Genomic DNA, 17,148 nt, shown 5'->3' with positions numbered 1-17,148 from the left:
GTTGTCCAACATCACAAAGTACAAAGGAGACACAGATCCCAATGAATACCTCAGAGTATATGAGACAGCAGTTGAAGCAGCAGGTGGAGATGATACCACGAAAGCTAAGATACTCCCAACAATGCTAGAAGGAGTAGCATTATCATGGTACACTACCATTCCACCAATGACAATCTATTCATGGGAACATATGAGAGACACCTTTCGAGCAGGATTCATTGGGGCGTATGAAGAACCAAAAGAGGCAGATGACTTGTATGCCATGAAGCAGCTTCCAGGGGAAACATTGAGAAGTTTCATCGTGAAGTTTTCAAGGGTAAGATGTCAGATCAGGCATGTAGATGATGAAATGCTCATAGCGGCAGCAAAAAGGGCATTGCTACCCGGTCCTCTTCGTTTTGATCTTGCTAGAAATAGACCAAAGACAGCAAAAGACTTGTTTGAAAGAATGGAAAGTTTTGCAAGAGGAGAAGAAGATGAGTTGAGAGTGCAAGAGGAAGAAGCCGTCTTGTTGGGAAAAAAGCAGTCAAAGAACAAGCAAATTTCCCAAGGGGAAGAACAAAAGGGAGAGAATACCGGAAAGCCCTGGAAAAAGTTCAAGTATGACTATAAATAAGATCAGAAAAAACAGGTAAATTTTATCGGAGATGGATCCAACAATGAAAGAGAAAAAGGAAAACATCAATGGGACAACACTCGCAGAGGGAGAAACAATTGGGGGCAATCTGGAAAAGGTCGAGGACAATGGTGGAATTCAGGCAGAGGTAGAGGACGATGGTGGAACAATGAAAGAGGAAAAGGAAGAGAAAATAAACCTAACCAAACCAAATTTTGTCAAACACATGGACCAGGAGGTCATTCCACAGAAGAATGTTACAGTAAGTTCTGTCATATACATGGTCCGGGAGGCCATTCCACAGAAGAATGCAGGCAAATGACTCACTTGTTGGAAAAACACGTAAATCGATATGAGAACAAGTATGAAGGAGCTCGTGATCAACGAGGACAAAACGCCATAGAAGCACCGCAAGTTATGAAGATAGAGGCAATTGAAGAAGTGCCAAAGAGAGTGATAAATGCCATAACTGGGGGCTCTTCATTGGGAGTTGAGTCAAAAAGGCAAAGAAAAGCATATGTCAGACAGGTAAATCGTGTCGGGACAAGCTATCAGTCGAATCCACCAGTATACTCAAAAACGGTAATTTCCTTTGGGCCTGAAGATGCAGAAGGAATATTTTTCCCTCATCAAGATCCTTTAGTGGTCTCAGTGGAAATAGCACAATGCGAAGTGCAAAGAGTGTTAATCGATGGAGGAAGTTCAGCGGATGTGCTGTTTTACGATGCTTTCAAGAAAATACAAATACCAGAAGATAGGTTAACAAACGCAGGAGTACCTTTACAAGGTTTTGGTGGACAACAAGTACATGCAATTGGAAAAATATCTTTACAAGTGGTCTTTGGAAAAGGCACTAATGTGAGAAAAGAAGAGATAGTATTTGATGTGGTCGATATGCCATATCAGTACAATGCAATTCTTGGAAGGTCAACAATCAATATTTTTGAGGCCATAATACACCACAACTACATATGTATGAAGCTCCCAGGACCAAGGGGAGTAATAACGGTCCGAGGAGAACAGCTTGCAGCAAGAAAGTATGAGCTTCAAGGAACACCAAGTGTGAAAGGAGTACATGTGGTTGACCAAAAACAGGGAGAATACATAAAAATACAAAAGCCAATTCCTGAAGGGAAAACAAAGAAAGTACAGTTGGATGAACATGACCCTGGAAAGTTCATTCTGATAGGAGAAAACTTGGAAAAACATATTGAGGAAGAAATCTTAAAGGTAGTAAAAGAAAACATGGCTGTATTTGCATGGTCACCAGATGAGTTGCAGGGAGTTGATAGAAGTCTAATTGAGCACAACCTAGCGATTAAGTCAGGATACAAGCCCAAAAAACAAAAATTGAGAAGAATGTCTACAGATAGACAACAAGCTGCAAAAATTGAACTTGAAAAGTTGTTGAAGACGAAAGTCATAAGAGAAGTGATGCACCCAGAATGGCTGGCAAATCCAGTGTTAGTAAAGAAGGCAAATGGCAAGTGGAGAATGTGCATTGACTTTACAGACCTCAACAAGGCATGCCCAAAAGATGATTTTCCTTTGCCACGGATAGACCAGTTGGTAGATGCCACAGCTAGATGCGAACTAATGAGTTTCTTAGACGCATACTCTGGCTATCATCAAGTTTTTATGGTGAAGGAGGATGAGGAAAAGACATCATTTATAACACCATTTGGAACTTATTGTTTTATCAGAATGCCATTTGGTTTGAAGAATGCAGGAGCGACTTTTGCCAGGCTCATAGGAAAAGTCTTGGCTAAGCAGTTAGGACGGAATGTCGAGGCATACGTAGATGACATTGTGGTAAAGAGTAAACAAGCATTTACCCATGGCAAAGATTTGCAAGAAACATTTGAAAACCTGAGAAAATGCTCAGTTAAGCTTAATCCAGAAAAGTGTGTTTTTGGCGTTAGAGCAGGAAAGTTACTTGGTTTCTTGGTGTCCAAAAGAGGAATAGAGGCAAATCCTGACAAAATCGCAGCAATCCATCAAATGGAGCCGCCAAAAAACACAAGAGAAGTGCAGAGGTTGACAGGCCGAATGGCATCTTTGAGTAGATTTCTATCTAAATCAGCAGAAAAGGGATTACCCTTCTTCAAGACTTTGAGGGGGGCAAACACCTTCGAGTGGACTGCTGAATGCCAACAAGCTTTCGATGACTTGAAGAAATACTTGCATGAAATGCCAACATTAGCAAGTCCGCCAAAAGGTCAACCTCAGTTAATGTATGTGGCAGCAACTCCAGCGACAGTTAGCGCAGTTTTGGTACAAGAAGAAGAAAATAGGCAAGTGCCGGTATACTTTGTCTCAGAAGCATTACAAGGACCAAAAACACGATACTCAGAAGTAGAAAAGTTGATTTATGCAATTGTGATGGCTTCAAGAAAGTTGAGGCATTATTTTCTGTCGCATGACATAACAATACCATCGGCATACCCGATAGGAGAAGTGTTAACAAACAAGGAAGTCGCGGGGAGAATAGCAAAATGGGCAATGGAACTCTTACCTTTTGACCTGAAATACATATCAAGAACAGCCATAAAGTCACAAGTACTAGCAGATTTTGTGGCAGAATGGACTCCCAATGAGGTAGAACAACAGGAAGAAGTCGAAAAACCATGGATAGTATTCTCCGATGGAGCATGCAATGCCGCCGGAGCATGAGCCGCTGCAGTTGTGAAAACACCAATGAAGCAAACGTTGAAGTATTCTGTTCAATTAGCTTTTCCTTCCACAAACAACACAGCAGAGTATGAAGGCGTTTTGTTGGCTATGAGAAAGGCAAGAGCGCTAGGGGCTCGGCGGTTAATAGTCAAAACTGACTCAAAGTTGGTAGCAGGTCACTTTTCCAAATCTTTTGAAGCAAAGGAGGAAACTATGGCTAAATATCTGGAAGAAGCAAGGCTGAATGAGAAACATTTCTTGGGAATAACGGTAAAAGCCATAACAAAGGAAGAAAATGGAGAAGCTGATGAGCTAGCTAAGGCAGCCGCAACAGGTCAACCATTGGAAAATTCATTTTTCGATATAATCACCCAGCCAAGTTACGAAAAGAAAGAAGTAGCATGCATACAGAGAGAAGGAGATTGGAGAGAACCGATCTTGAAATACCTTGTCAGTGCACAACTTCCAGAAAAGGAAGAAGAAGCAAAGAGAATACAACTAACGTCCAAGAAATACAAAGTGGTAGAGGGACAGTTGTATAAAAGTGGAGTTACTGCTCCTTTGTTAAAGTGTGTAACAAGGGAAGAAGGCATGAAGATGGTGGTAGAAATACATGAAGGCTTGTGTGGAGCTCATCAAGCACCACGGTCAGTGGCTTCAAAAGTCATAAGACAAGGAATCTATTGGCCAACAATTATGAAAGATACAGAGAAATACATAAAGACGTGCAAAGCATGTCAGAAGTTCGGTCCAATGACAAAAGCACCACCCAAAGAACTGCAACCAATTCCGCTGGTTTGGCCTTTTTACAGATGGGGAATAGATATAGTAGGTCCTCTTCCAAGAGCGAAGGGAGATCTGCGCTTTGTCGTTGTTGCAATTGAATACTTTTCAAGATGGATTGAGGCAGAAGCAGTGGCAAGAATAACTTCTGCAGCAGTACAAAAGTTTGTTTGGAAGAACATAATATGTCGATTTGGAGTCCCAAAGGAAATAGTATGTGACAATGGAAAGCAATTCGAATCTGGAAAATTTCAAGACATGTGTAAAGGCCTTAATTTGCAAATCAACTTTGCCTCTGTAGGCCATCCTCAGACAAATGGAGCTGTGGAAAGGGCAAATGGTAAAATCATGGAAGCTATCAAGAAGAGGTTAGAAGGATCAGCAAAAGGAAAATGGCCTGAGGACTTGCTATCAGTGCTTTGGGCACTAAGAACTACGGTAGTAAGGTCGACTGGCATGACCCCTTTCAGATTGGTTTATGGCGATGAAGCAATGACTCCAAGCGAAGTAGGGGCACATTCTCCAAGAATGATATTTGACCAAAAAGATGAAGAAGGAAGAGAGATAACTCTTGAAATGCTAGATGAAATAAGGGTTGAAGCTTTGGAGAAGATGGCATCATACACAGAAGGAACAAAGAGCTATTACAACCAAAAAGTAAAGACAAGGCCGATTGAAGAAGGAGATTTAGTCTTGAAGAAAGTGCTCAATGAGGTAGCTGTTGGAAAACTCGAGTCAAAGTGGGAAGGACCATTCATAGTCAAAAAGAAGACAGAAACGGGAGCATTCAAGTTAGCATATCTTGATGGTGAGGAGTTAAAGCATACTTGGAATGCTATTTCTTTAAAGAAATTTTATGCCTGAAAAAAAAAGAAGAGAAAAAAAAAGAAAAAAAAGAGAGAGAGAAAGAGAAAAAGGAGAACACGGGAGCTCGAGTTTGTAGTATACTCACTCAGATGTAAATACGAATGATATCCAAGTTAATGTATATAAACAGGACGTAGGGTTTTTATCCATAATGGAGGCCCGAACCTGTATAAAAAACATGCCTCTGTGTATGATTGCAATAGAACTCCGCACGCTCGGAGTCAAATACATTCGACTAACAAAGTCGACAAAATAGAACTCCGCACGCTCGGAGTCAAATACATTCGATTAACAAAGTCGACAAAATAGAACTCCGCACGATCGGAGTCAAATACTCTCGACTAACAAAGTCGACAAAATAGAACTCCGCACGCTCGAAGTCAAATACATTCGACTAACAAAGTCGACAAAATAGAACTCCGCACGCTCGGAGTCAAATACATTCGACTAACAAAGTCGACAAAATAGAACTCCGCACGCTCGAAGTCAAATACATTCGACTAACAAAGTCGACAAAATAGAACTCCGCACGCTCGGAGTCAAATACATTCGACTAACAAAGTCGACAAAATAGAACTCCGCACGCTCGGAGTCAAATACATTCGACTAGCAAAGTCGACAAAATAGAACTCCGCACGCTCGGAGTCAAATACATTCGACTAGCAAAGTCGACAAAATAGAACTCCGCACGCTCGGAGTCAAATACTCTCGACTAACAAAGTCGACAAAATAGAACTCCGCACGCTCGGAGTCAAATACATTCGACTAACAAAGTCGACAAAATAGAACTCCGCACGCTCGGAGTCAAATACTCTCGACTAACAAAGTCGACAAAATAGAACTCCTCACGCTAGGAGTCAAATACTTTCGACTAGCAAATTTCGACCTCGTCACTCCTTCGAAAGGTGAGGAGGACGGCGGTTTTCGAACTATTTTGCCTTAGTCCAAAACCAGCTCAGGAATGCTCGAACTCTATTCTCGTTCGAGCTCAAAAAGCGGAAAATCAGCGTGACGAGGTAAAACACGTTTCGACCTCGTCACTCCTTCGAAAGGTGAGGAGGACGGCGGTTTTCGAACTATTTTGCCTTAGTCCTAAAACCAGCTCAGGAATGCTCGAACTCTATTCTCGTTCGAGCTCAAAAAACGGAAAATCCGCGTGACGAGGTAAAATACGTTTCGACCTCGTCACTCCTTCGAAAGGTGAGGAGGACGGCGGTTTTCGAACTATTTTGCCTTAGTCCAAAAAAACCAACTAAAGAATGCTCGAACTCTATTTTCCCCTCGCTCGAGCTCAAAAGGCGGAAAATGCACATGACGAGATAAAGTACGTTTCGATTTCGTAACTTCTTCCAAAGATAAGGAGGACGTAGTTTACCTAAGGGTGCTTGCACAATTGAAATAAAGAGCATTTATAAAGAAAAGAAGAAAGGAAGGGTTTATTTGATGTTAAGAAGGTATAACAAGTTACATACAAACTCTACAAAGAAGAAAGAAAAGAGTCGGGATAAACAATGTTGAGAGGAGAAGGCATTACTGTATATGAAACTATTGAATAACGCCTTTTCCATATTCTACGTTGGCGTTCGGATGGTTGGAAGTTTTGCCAAAAGGCTTTACTAGCAAGATTATTGTTCGAACGCCGTTCCCTAAACTCAAGTACAAAGTCACGTAAACTGTCATGTCGATGGCTTCGTTGCCATCGGAAAAACTTAAAAGCAAATATACAAGTATTATCATAATAGGCTTCGAGTTCGTCATCGGAGATGGCGGTCCTGGCAGAAGAAAGCTTTGCAGGGTCTCGAAATGCTAAGTGCTTCACATTTCGAGTAGGCAAAGTGTTGTTGCGTCGAATCACAAGTTTTCGATTCGAGTTAACCTGCAGCCCCCCAAAGAAAGGGAATTTCCATGAAAAGCATGCAATAAGAGAAAAGCATTATAGTCAGCTACACTATAAATTTTTACAATAAAGGCTCTCAACCATAACGGTTTTGAAGCAGCAAAATAGCATTGTTTTCGAACATACGAAGCATCCTTAACTATTCTTTTCACGAACGTCACACCTGTGCGCTCGAGCTCGGAGTACTACTGTCTTTATCTTGTTGGCTCGAACTGGCCGGCTGTGACTTTAATCTTGAGGCAAGAGATGCTCGGAGAGACCTCAGGGTATCTTCATATCCTTTCTTCTTCCAGTAAAGCACTTGGAAAGCCTTTACGATGGGTTGAGCTGCATCTCGAAGCTGTGCAAATTTGGCCTCATCATTAAGCATACCTTGTATATCAGCTTTAAGGGTGGTAAAGTGTTCACACCCATTTGAACGCAGACAGGCCGAAAGGCTCTCCACAGCAGTTTTCGAGCAGCGAGATGCAAAGGGAGTAACGCTATCTTTTAGCCCAATGGAAAATTCCTCGAACCATTTTCCCACAGCTGCTAAAGTATTTTCTTCCGATAGCAAGCTGATGTCAGCCCCTAGACTTCGCAACGCGATTCGAACGGTCTCGCAACTTTTCAGAAGAAGTTGGCGGCAACTTTCGTTCTCGAGCTCTAAAGCAGATATCTTCTCGCTTTGATTTTTGCAGGCGAGTTCGAGTTCTTTATTCTTCTTCTCCAAGACCTCAACTTGTTCCTTCATCTTGTCTTCTGATTCAGCGCGTTGTCGAGCGACGTCTTGATACTCGATGATTTTTCGCTCGAATGCTTTTTCACGAGCGAGTAATTTCTTCTTTTCCTCAGTAAGCAACTTCTTTTCTTCGGAAAGCTCTTTCTTTTCGCCGCTTAACTTGCGCACGAGATCGGTGGTGATTTTCTTCTCGTCGGCCATTCGATCAAGTTTGCAGCGAAGATAATCCCGATCCTTTTCGAGTTTAGCGATGCGATCAAGTGATTTCTTCCATCGCGTGCAAATAGCTCGAAGAGCTTTCCGAGCAACACCACGTTGAAGACGAGCAAGGCTCGCAGTCTGCGCATCAGAAAATAGGTTTTAAGTCAAAAAAAATACCTGTGCAGCAGATACATCAAGTGCTGCCCAAGAGGACATAAGATCATTTTCTTCCAAAAACTCCTTTTCAAGATCAGGAGTAATCAGAACTTTCTCGAGTTCATCACCAATCGAACTCAGGGGGTGGCGATACTTTAGGTCATTCAAACACAAGTTTGGGCCATGATGGCTACTTTCCCCGAGTTCATTGAAATTAGGAAGACCCATAAGCCAATGTCCATCTTTTGCACATCGTTCGCTAAAACCACCAAGAACGTTTTGTATCAGCTCTGGGGAAGGGGTTGCGATGAACGGCAGTGACGGAGGTGGAGTGGGGTTCGAACTACCTGTAATTCGAACACCTCCATCAGCAGCACTCTTCCCTGCTTCGGACTTTTCGGCCGCATTGACGGGCGTTTTTGCCTTTTTTGCAACCAAATCTCTATCAGCTCGAAGAGGGTTTGTTGTCTCAACAGTATCACCCACTTGGGTCGAACAATCTTCATCGACAACCGTGTTGGCTGGGGCAACAACATACAGTGAAGCTACTTCTTTTGTCGAAAGGGCAAAACTAGCATCAGCTCGAATTGGGGTGACATGGATGGCAGAAAGATCAATACGGATATCATCTTCATCCAACTCTTCATCACTGTCAATAACAAGCTGCACTCATTTAGAACTCGGTTCAGGCGGAGGACTGCTGGCAGTTTTCTTCCTTTTCAAATCAGCTAAAACAGTAGGAGGAGGAACCGTTTTGCTATCATCAGATTCAGACGAGTCGCTCGAGTTGTCGCTCGAACTGTTACTCGAGTCGCTATCATCACTCGAGTCGTTCTCTTCTTCATCAGCTCCTTCCTCGCCTTCTTCTTCTTCAGCATTTTCTTCACCAATTTCTTCGTCAACATCTTCCAATTCAACATCATCATCATCATCATCAGAAGAAGGCTTCACAGATTTCTTTTTCTTTAGTTTGGGGACAATTTCAGGATGAACCCGGACAGGGATATCGGAGCCTAGAGAGGCGAAGACCCGATTTTGCCTTTTCCCGTTTTGAAGTGTCAAAAATTTCAAATGCTCATCCTTGGTATAAGGGCCAAGAAATTTCCGAACTGGGCGGACCATATCCTCTGGAATCACAACTACAAGGAAGAAGATAACAAAGGGAGAAAATAAATCTTCTTAACTAAGTCACTTTTTCAAGAAAAACAAGGTTCGCAAAAAATCAAGTTCGAAAAGGAAACTTACGATCAGACGAAACCACAAATGGAGGAAGACTGGAAGGGCAATCTTCTGGGATTTCTCCAAGAGTGATATCCCAGCCGCTCGAAAGAGGCCTAATTTTGAGAAGAACAAACTCTTCCACCAGGTCTCGGCAGCTAAAGTTCGAAACAAGTTCTTCGATTCGAGGTTGTATGGCAGTGAACTCCGGCGACAAAGAGACTGATGGCTCGGAGACAGCTTTCGGTTTCTTCCCAGAGAACGAAAAAGGACAATCCTTATCATTCAGCAGGCTAACAGGGATTTGATGATAAAACCACTTCGACTGCCACTTGTTCCCCCATTTTGCTCGAATAGCAGACACAGCTGGCCATGGACTTCCGCGCTTCGGATGAGGAGCAAAGTTTACACACCCAAACTTCGAGTTCTGTTTGGTGTAGTGCCGAGTACAATGGAAGTATGCAAAGTCTTCAGCTTGGAGAGTCCCACCGCAGCTTCGAACCATCTATTCGAAAAGCCCAATTCGAACTAAAGCATTCGGAGTCAATTGAGGAAACTCAAGTTTGAACAATTTCAGGACCTCGACCAAAAAAGTGCTGCACGGGAATTTAAACCCGGCGTAGAAGAAATCCTCAAACACAAGAGTGTATCCCAGCTTGGGAGAAGGCCTTGATTCTCCCACTGGTCGAATTACAACATTTCGACCAGATATCCAACCAACATCAACAAGATCGTTTAAGTTTTTGTCCTTAATCAAAGAGGCACCAATACCACAAGAAGTATTTTCGTGGTTTTTTGATTTCTTGGACTTCGACTTTTCCGCAGTTTTCTTGTTTTTCCCCATGTTGTGTAGTGAGAAAGGAAGAAATCAAGCAAAGCACCAAAACTCGAATGGAAGAAGGAAGAAAGAGATTTAGTTCGAGTCTTTTGTGATTTCGAGTTGATGGCAGAACAAACGAGTGGTGGCGTAGGTCACGTGATAGCGACCCCTCCTGGCCTTATATAGCGCAGGGTGGTAAGGGTCGCGGGTTTACGAGCGGACACGAAACCCAAAGCGACGCGACCCCTTAAGCGCACCAATGAAATACCAGCACGTGGCATAAAAAAAACAACATTTAAAAAATAATAAATAAATAAATAAAAATAAAAAATAATAAGAATAAAAATAAAAATAATGAATAGTAAACGTGGCATATATGCATATTTGAATAGTGTGTTTCGACCGAATAGGAGGACGGCGGTTTTCCCCCTTTTTTCCATAAACTCAAGCACGGTTTCGGCCGAAAATACACATCGCCCTTACCCGTGAGGGGCTTGTTGTAGCAGGGTGCAAACACCTTTTCCTCCAATTCGGTCAAAACACTACGAGGTTTTGCAAGACCTAAGTATCCAGAGGGGAAAACACTCATTCTGAGTGGAAACTACCTTTTCAAGAGGAAGAACACCTTCCCAAAAGGAAAATACCTTCCTAGAGGAAGAACACTCATTCGAATAGAAAATACCTCTTTGGGTGAAGAACACCTTATTAGGGACATTCCATAATCGCTAATACAACTACACATATTTTGGACAAGTTACAATTTCACAGGTGTTTTCCAAGGATGAAAGAGAAGGCAAAGGGGGAATTCGAATTCCCAGGAGGAAGAAGACGGTCCAGGACGGAAAATGCATTTTTCCCAAGAGTTCGAGGAAGAGCACTACCCGAACAAGAGAAGATGCCAAGGGAAGATTCCCTGGGGACCACCTTCAACCACTCTCGCCAGCTAGCACCTAAAAGACTAAAAGACCCCTGGAGATGTACTAGAATGCCCCCACAGACGCTGATGTGGCAGGGGCATTAGAGTAAACTTACAAAGACCCACAGGGGTAAAAATGTAATCTCACGTGTACGACCACCGGTAATAAAAGCCAGTCAAAAACCTGTAGCAGGACAAGACATCTTGAATACAAAAGTAATCCTCAAAAGTTGTGTTTGCTGTTCGAGCTCGTTTCTAAGGATAGGCGGGAAAACACTTCTTTCCGGCCTATCCCCGATCTTGTTCGTGACCTAAGGTCACAACAAATAGCCATTGGATTAAAAAGCAAACAAAATAGATGAAATGAACATCAGCCGTTGGATGAAAGATGATCGAGAAAGAAGATTCTGGAGTATGTACTACTGCATGAAGCAAAACTTATTAATGAAAGTGACAAAATCAACCAATCTTACAACATGCCAGAAGAATTCTACAAAAGGGTCCACTGCTAGAGTAGTTCTGAAAAATGCAATAGTTAATTACATAACTTTAACATAATCATGCCTTTTTATTTCCTTAAAAACGATGGATGAACTTAGAGAGAATCTACTGTATGCATAAAATTCCAAGTTGAAATTCATACTGTGTTGAGAGTAACAACAAGAAATGCAATAGATTAAAAAGAAGAAGAAAAAAGTCAAATGCTACAGTTCACAGCAAACTTACCTGTCTTATGTTTGCTTGCTAGAACACTGTTTGCTACATCATCGTTTCTTTTCTCTTGAATTTTTCATATAAAATTGACTTCCTGATTTTATTAATAGCAGCAACCCTATTCTGGAGTTCATCTGGACAAATATAAGGGCAGTGTGCAAACCAAAACATAGGACTGTCGGTTTCAAAAGAAGAAGAAGAAGAAGAAGAAGAAGAAGAAAGAAAAAGAAAGCCATAGGATTGTCCATTTACCCAAGAAATCTATTTTTGACAGGTTTACCATCATGACTTATTAGAAGAGTGAATAGACCATCAATAGCAACAGCCCCTATTAACAGTCCCTGCTTCACTGAACTTGCGTTCTTTAATTATGAGAAAGGAGGGATAAGAGGTTGACAATGATAGGTTATAGAACATTAAATGAGTCTAAGGAACAGAGGCCGCTCTCCCTTGTACATTAACACATGGTTTCCAATTCCACAAACACTTAATGATCACCAATAATTCTAATCAAGATAAGGATCAAGCACAAGAATACCATAAAATCAGCACATAATGCTAATACCCAGCACCTCAGAGACAGATGGAACACTGTGTTTGTTATGAGTCACTATCTGCATATGCACATGATGCCATCTGCCATCCGATAACAAATCTGGGATGTTGCGACTATAAATATCGATTATCAGGTAAAGGAGTGACCAACGTTAGAGCAAACGTTTTGAAAGCTAACTAAAATAAAAGGGACCACCTATATATTTGTCGACAAATTTTCTAGTAAAAATTTGACAGATGTAATTATAGTACAATCGTAGTGTAATTACACTATAACTTGTATGTAATTACACTGTAACTTGCATGCGACTATAGTGTAACTTGTATGTAAGTTTCACGTAATTTTGAATCGTTAGATCTATTACAAGATTTGTTCTGGTGAGGAAGAAAAAAATCATAGCACACACATATGTGAAAGGATTTGTTCCCACGACCTCTATTTTACTGAAATAACATGTTACCGAGAGATTCTTGAAAGTTACATACAAGTTACATTATAGTTACAGTGTAATTACATGCAAGTTACAGTGTAATTACACTACGATTGTACTGTAATTACATCTGACAAATATTAGGGGAAGAAATTTGATGACAAATATCTAGCAAAATCGAAATAAAATAGATAAATCTGCAGGTAAAGTAAGGCACTCTATAAAAGAACCAAACTACCAAAGCTTGTTTTGTCTTTCACATTCATTTCAACTCATGAAACGATTGACCGAAGCAAGAGATGTTATTGCATAACCACATAGGCCTAGTTAATATATTTCTGACATATATCATTGCTTAAATTCCTGGAAGTCATAGTTATGTTGAGCAGTTTGGATTATTCATATCTTCAAATATACCCAGTATGCATGGGACTGGTTAAGGTTCCAACTCTCGATATGAGTAGGTACAACGTGAATGTCGTCAAAATCAGATCTTTTTCCAAGGTAACTAGCTGGGTGGCCCGCGCAATTACGCGGCTATTATCTATATAAAATTATCTATTTTAATACGATTTTATTTAAAATTTATTGAATAGTTATCTTGTTATTTTAATACTTTTAAAGACCAAACCATATCATCTCCGTGTTTAATTTTATAGTTTTTAAAAGTCATCCTATTCCTTATCTGTTTGCTTGATCTATTACTATTTATATTTATTCTCCTCGGAAACTTTAAAATTTTGTTTTTATAGTTTTTAGAGTTTATTGTCTCATTGAGTTTCGTTTTTATAATTTTTAGAAGTCCCATCAAACATTGCCACTCTATTCCTCTACTGCCCATCCGCTGCCTCCTCTCTTTATTATTACTGGGATTTTTAAAATCGAACATAATTATTATTTGGGTTCATTTTTTACTTTTTAGAAGTCCCGTCAAACCATTAGCGGCTTTGCCACTATACTCTTCCACAGCTCGCCTGCTACCTCCCCTCTTTATTGTCATTGAGATTTTAAAATCAAATATTATTATCATTTTTTTTTACTTTTTAGAAGTCCTGAACTTTTAAAAATAGGACCTGGTAGTTTTTAGAGTTTATTGTCTCGTTTAGTTTTTAGAGTTTATTGTCTCGTTGAGTTTCATTTTTATAATTTTTAGAAGTCTCATCAAACGCTGCCACTATACTCTTCTACAGTCTGTCTGCTGCCTCCTCTTTTTATTGTCATTGGAATTTTAAAAATCGAACATAATTACTGTTTAGGTTTTTTTATTTTCTAGAAAATCCCGCCAAACCATTAGCGGCTTTGCCAATGTACTCTTCTATGGCTCGCATGCTCCCTCTTCTCTTTATTGTCATTGAGATGTTAAAATCGAACATTATTATCATTGGTTTTTTTACTTACATTTTAGAAGTCCTGAACCTTTAAAATTTGGACCTTGTAGATTTTAGAGTTTATTGTTTTGTTAGATTTCATTTTTATAATATTTAGAAGTCTCATCAAACGCTGTCACTGTACTCTATGTACCATTGTTTAGTACTAAAGATACAATTATATTACATGTATTTATGTTATCAATCTTCACCGTTCTAATTTGGTTCTACCACAGTCTAACGGCTTGGATTTTATTCTTCGATTAACGTGATAATTTATAATTAAAATAGTCTTCACCCGTTGCAACGTACGGGCAATTTTTCTAGTATAATAATACTTCTGAGTTTCTTTTTTCACTTAACAAAAATTCTAGCATGAAAAAAGTTACAAAACTCTTAAAATTTCTACTATTAGAAACCATATATAAATGCATTGTTTACTAATAGAAAAAAAATTCCTAGCAACATAATCACCTTGAAAGATTGAATGGCAACATATACTGATATACAGTAACCCGTGTATGTAGTTGTATGAGCGTTTTCTTGTGGATTCAGGTTTATGTTTGCTCAGTTGGTTGCTTTAAGGATAACACGATCCATTAATTAAGTCCATGTCCGTTTCACACGCTAAACAGCCCCATGTGAAAGGAGTCCGGATCCAATACAAAGTTGAATTTTGTGCTTATACATCTAGTATTTGTCAGTGTGGACTCCTAATAGGATTTATGTAAATTTTTTCTCTACGTATATATTCCATCAATCTCAACCACTAAAATCTAGAGGTATCAAGATCTAATGGCTAATATTTTTTCTTTTTCTCCAATTAACGTGGGATTTTCTAGCCTCTACATCGAACGTGATGTCTTCTTTTCGAGCTGTCTTAATAATATAATAGATATTGATAAAAACAATAGGAGTCATTGCCCCAACCTAAATGGCAAAATACTCATTTTTAGTCATAGAACATTAAATAACACTAACCCACCATTTGATCAATTTCAGGGTGGTGCTTCTTTCCCTTGTCGTAGTACATCATGATTTCGTCCAGTAAAACTCAACCACGGGAGCGTCTCACTGTCTGCAAGCAAGCAACAAAAAATCACTAATCACCACATTTTACACCCTCGAGGATCAGTTTCAGAACCATCAACAGTTGAATACTGGACAAATCTCTCAGCTTTCATGGCAATGCTCATGTTTCAGCACACACACTCGGATACAGTATCAAATTTGCAAAGGGAGAAGGCGTCTCATCTGATAACAATCACCCCATCCTCTCAAGCTCTGACAGTCCTTCCAGTCCAACTATCCAAGACCCAGTGAAGCAGCAATGCTACGTTAGAGCCCAAGACTACACGCATACTGGGCCACAAACTTTTCAGGCCCAGTACTACTCTGCCTCACTGAGCCGCGCTCGACTGGGCCCGTGTAATGCTATTGTTCTTTTTTTTGACGTAAAAAATATATTTTTGACGTAATAATGCTATTACTCTCGTTCGATGTCGGCAACAGTGGAGTGAGCAACAGAGTCAACGGCCATGCACAAGCCTGCAGTGCAGAGCACAGTACTGCTACGTCCGCGACATGTCAAGCACGAGAAAGCTTTGGTACCGGAATTCAGCAACGCCAGTAGTGACGAGTGGTCACGAGCTAGACTAGCACGGATCAACACACAGAAGTTCAAGACAAAATTGGTTCTGGAGCATTGAAAGTTGTCCATTTTGATTTTATAGCATCCAAAGTTCACATCTCATTTTGATAGCATCGGAAGTTACATCCGTTGCTTCTTTTTAGCATTCCGTCCAAACTTCCGTTAGTTTTATTTTCTAATTAGTATTATTCTTCAACAAAAAACTAAATCAAACCCCAATGGTGGCCCTCTTCCTCTTGCTTGTCACCTCCAAACAGTAGTCGTACAGGAGCTCAGAGCGGTCAGTCATGGTGCGAACACAGGATCGATGCTGGCTCCACAAGCTCGTCATGTAATACGTACGTGAGCCCAGCCTCACAAGCTGATCATCCGCAAGCCACTGTGTTCGTCCGCGCTTGCTAGGTGTGATCTATCCACTTTCTAGGCTCTAGCTTTGCCCGGACAGCGCCATCGTCGATCGATCTCATCTGCCATTCCGCCATGCTAGAGCTTGTTCAAATGCGGCTGTGCCGCTTCCGAGTTCGTCCGCGCGCACTGCTCTCGGTCTCTCTCCTAGATGCGTCATCCGATCCATGAATGCCCGAAGCGAAGCAACGTCCTCCAGATTATTATCGGCACCCTTGAGCTCGCTCCGATATGCTGCTCTTGAGCTCATCCATCGGCCCCCGAAGCACCACCCTCGCGCTCGTCGCGGGCTCGCCTGAGTACCGACCCGCTCCTCCTTGCCCTGGATCCGTTGTCTGCTGACCCAAGTCAAGAGCCGCCGCCTCTAGCTTGCCAGAACCAGCCACCATCCAAGGCTCCAACTCGCTCAGCGCTATACTGTCGTGGTCGAGCTCACCTGCTGCCTTGAATCGAAGAGTGGTCAACCATAGGAGGGAGAGTGCAGGAGGAACAAGACAGATGTAGGATGGGGTGAGGAGACGAACTGCTGACGGAATGCTAAAAATAGTAACGGTTCCAGTTTTGAGTGCTATTAAAATGAACCATAAACTTTTAGTGCTATGTAACCAAAATCGAGTACTTTCGATGCCATAGAACCAATTTTGCCAAAGTTCAATGGCCTAATCTTTTCACTTATACTTATACTTATCAGCTAAAATTTAAATTTATAGCTTTAAATTTGAATTTAATTTTAGACTTTTTCATCGTAGTTTATTTTTAGCCTTTGTTTTTATATCGTTGAGAACACGTATATAAAAGTAGTTATTCATAAATTATTTTTTTATTTGTAAATACTCACTTTATTCACAAAAGTTACGCATATTAGAGCAGGTACAATAGCAAGCTACAAACCAGCTATAACCACATATCGAGAAAAAAAGGAAGAGAGAGAAGAAAGCGGGATATAGATTTGTAGCCGGCTGCAAGACGGACTCCAAGACGTTATGTGTATGAGATGTGGGACCAAGTATTAATGGTGTAGTATATTTTTATAGTTAACTATTGTATGAATGGGCTATTAGACTAGTTATAGATGATTTGGAGCCAACAGTTGACTATACTATTAAACTTGCTCTTACTTTTGACACCAAAACTAGGGAAAAATTAAATCACCTTGG

The sequence above is a fragment of the Oryza sativa genome, chromosome 6 (genome assembly GCF_034140825.1).
Source record: "Oryza sativa Japonica Group chromosome 6, ASM3414082v1".
Lineage (NCBI taxonomy): Eukaryota > Viridiplantae > Streptophyta > Magnoliopsida > Poales > Poaceae > Oryza > Oryza sativa.
Note: the sequence above shows the minus strand (reverse complement) of the source record.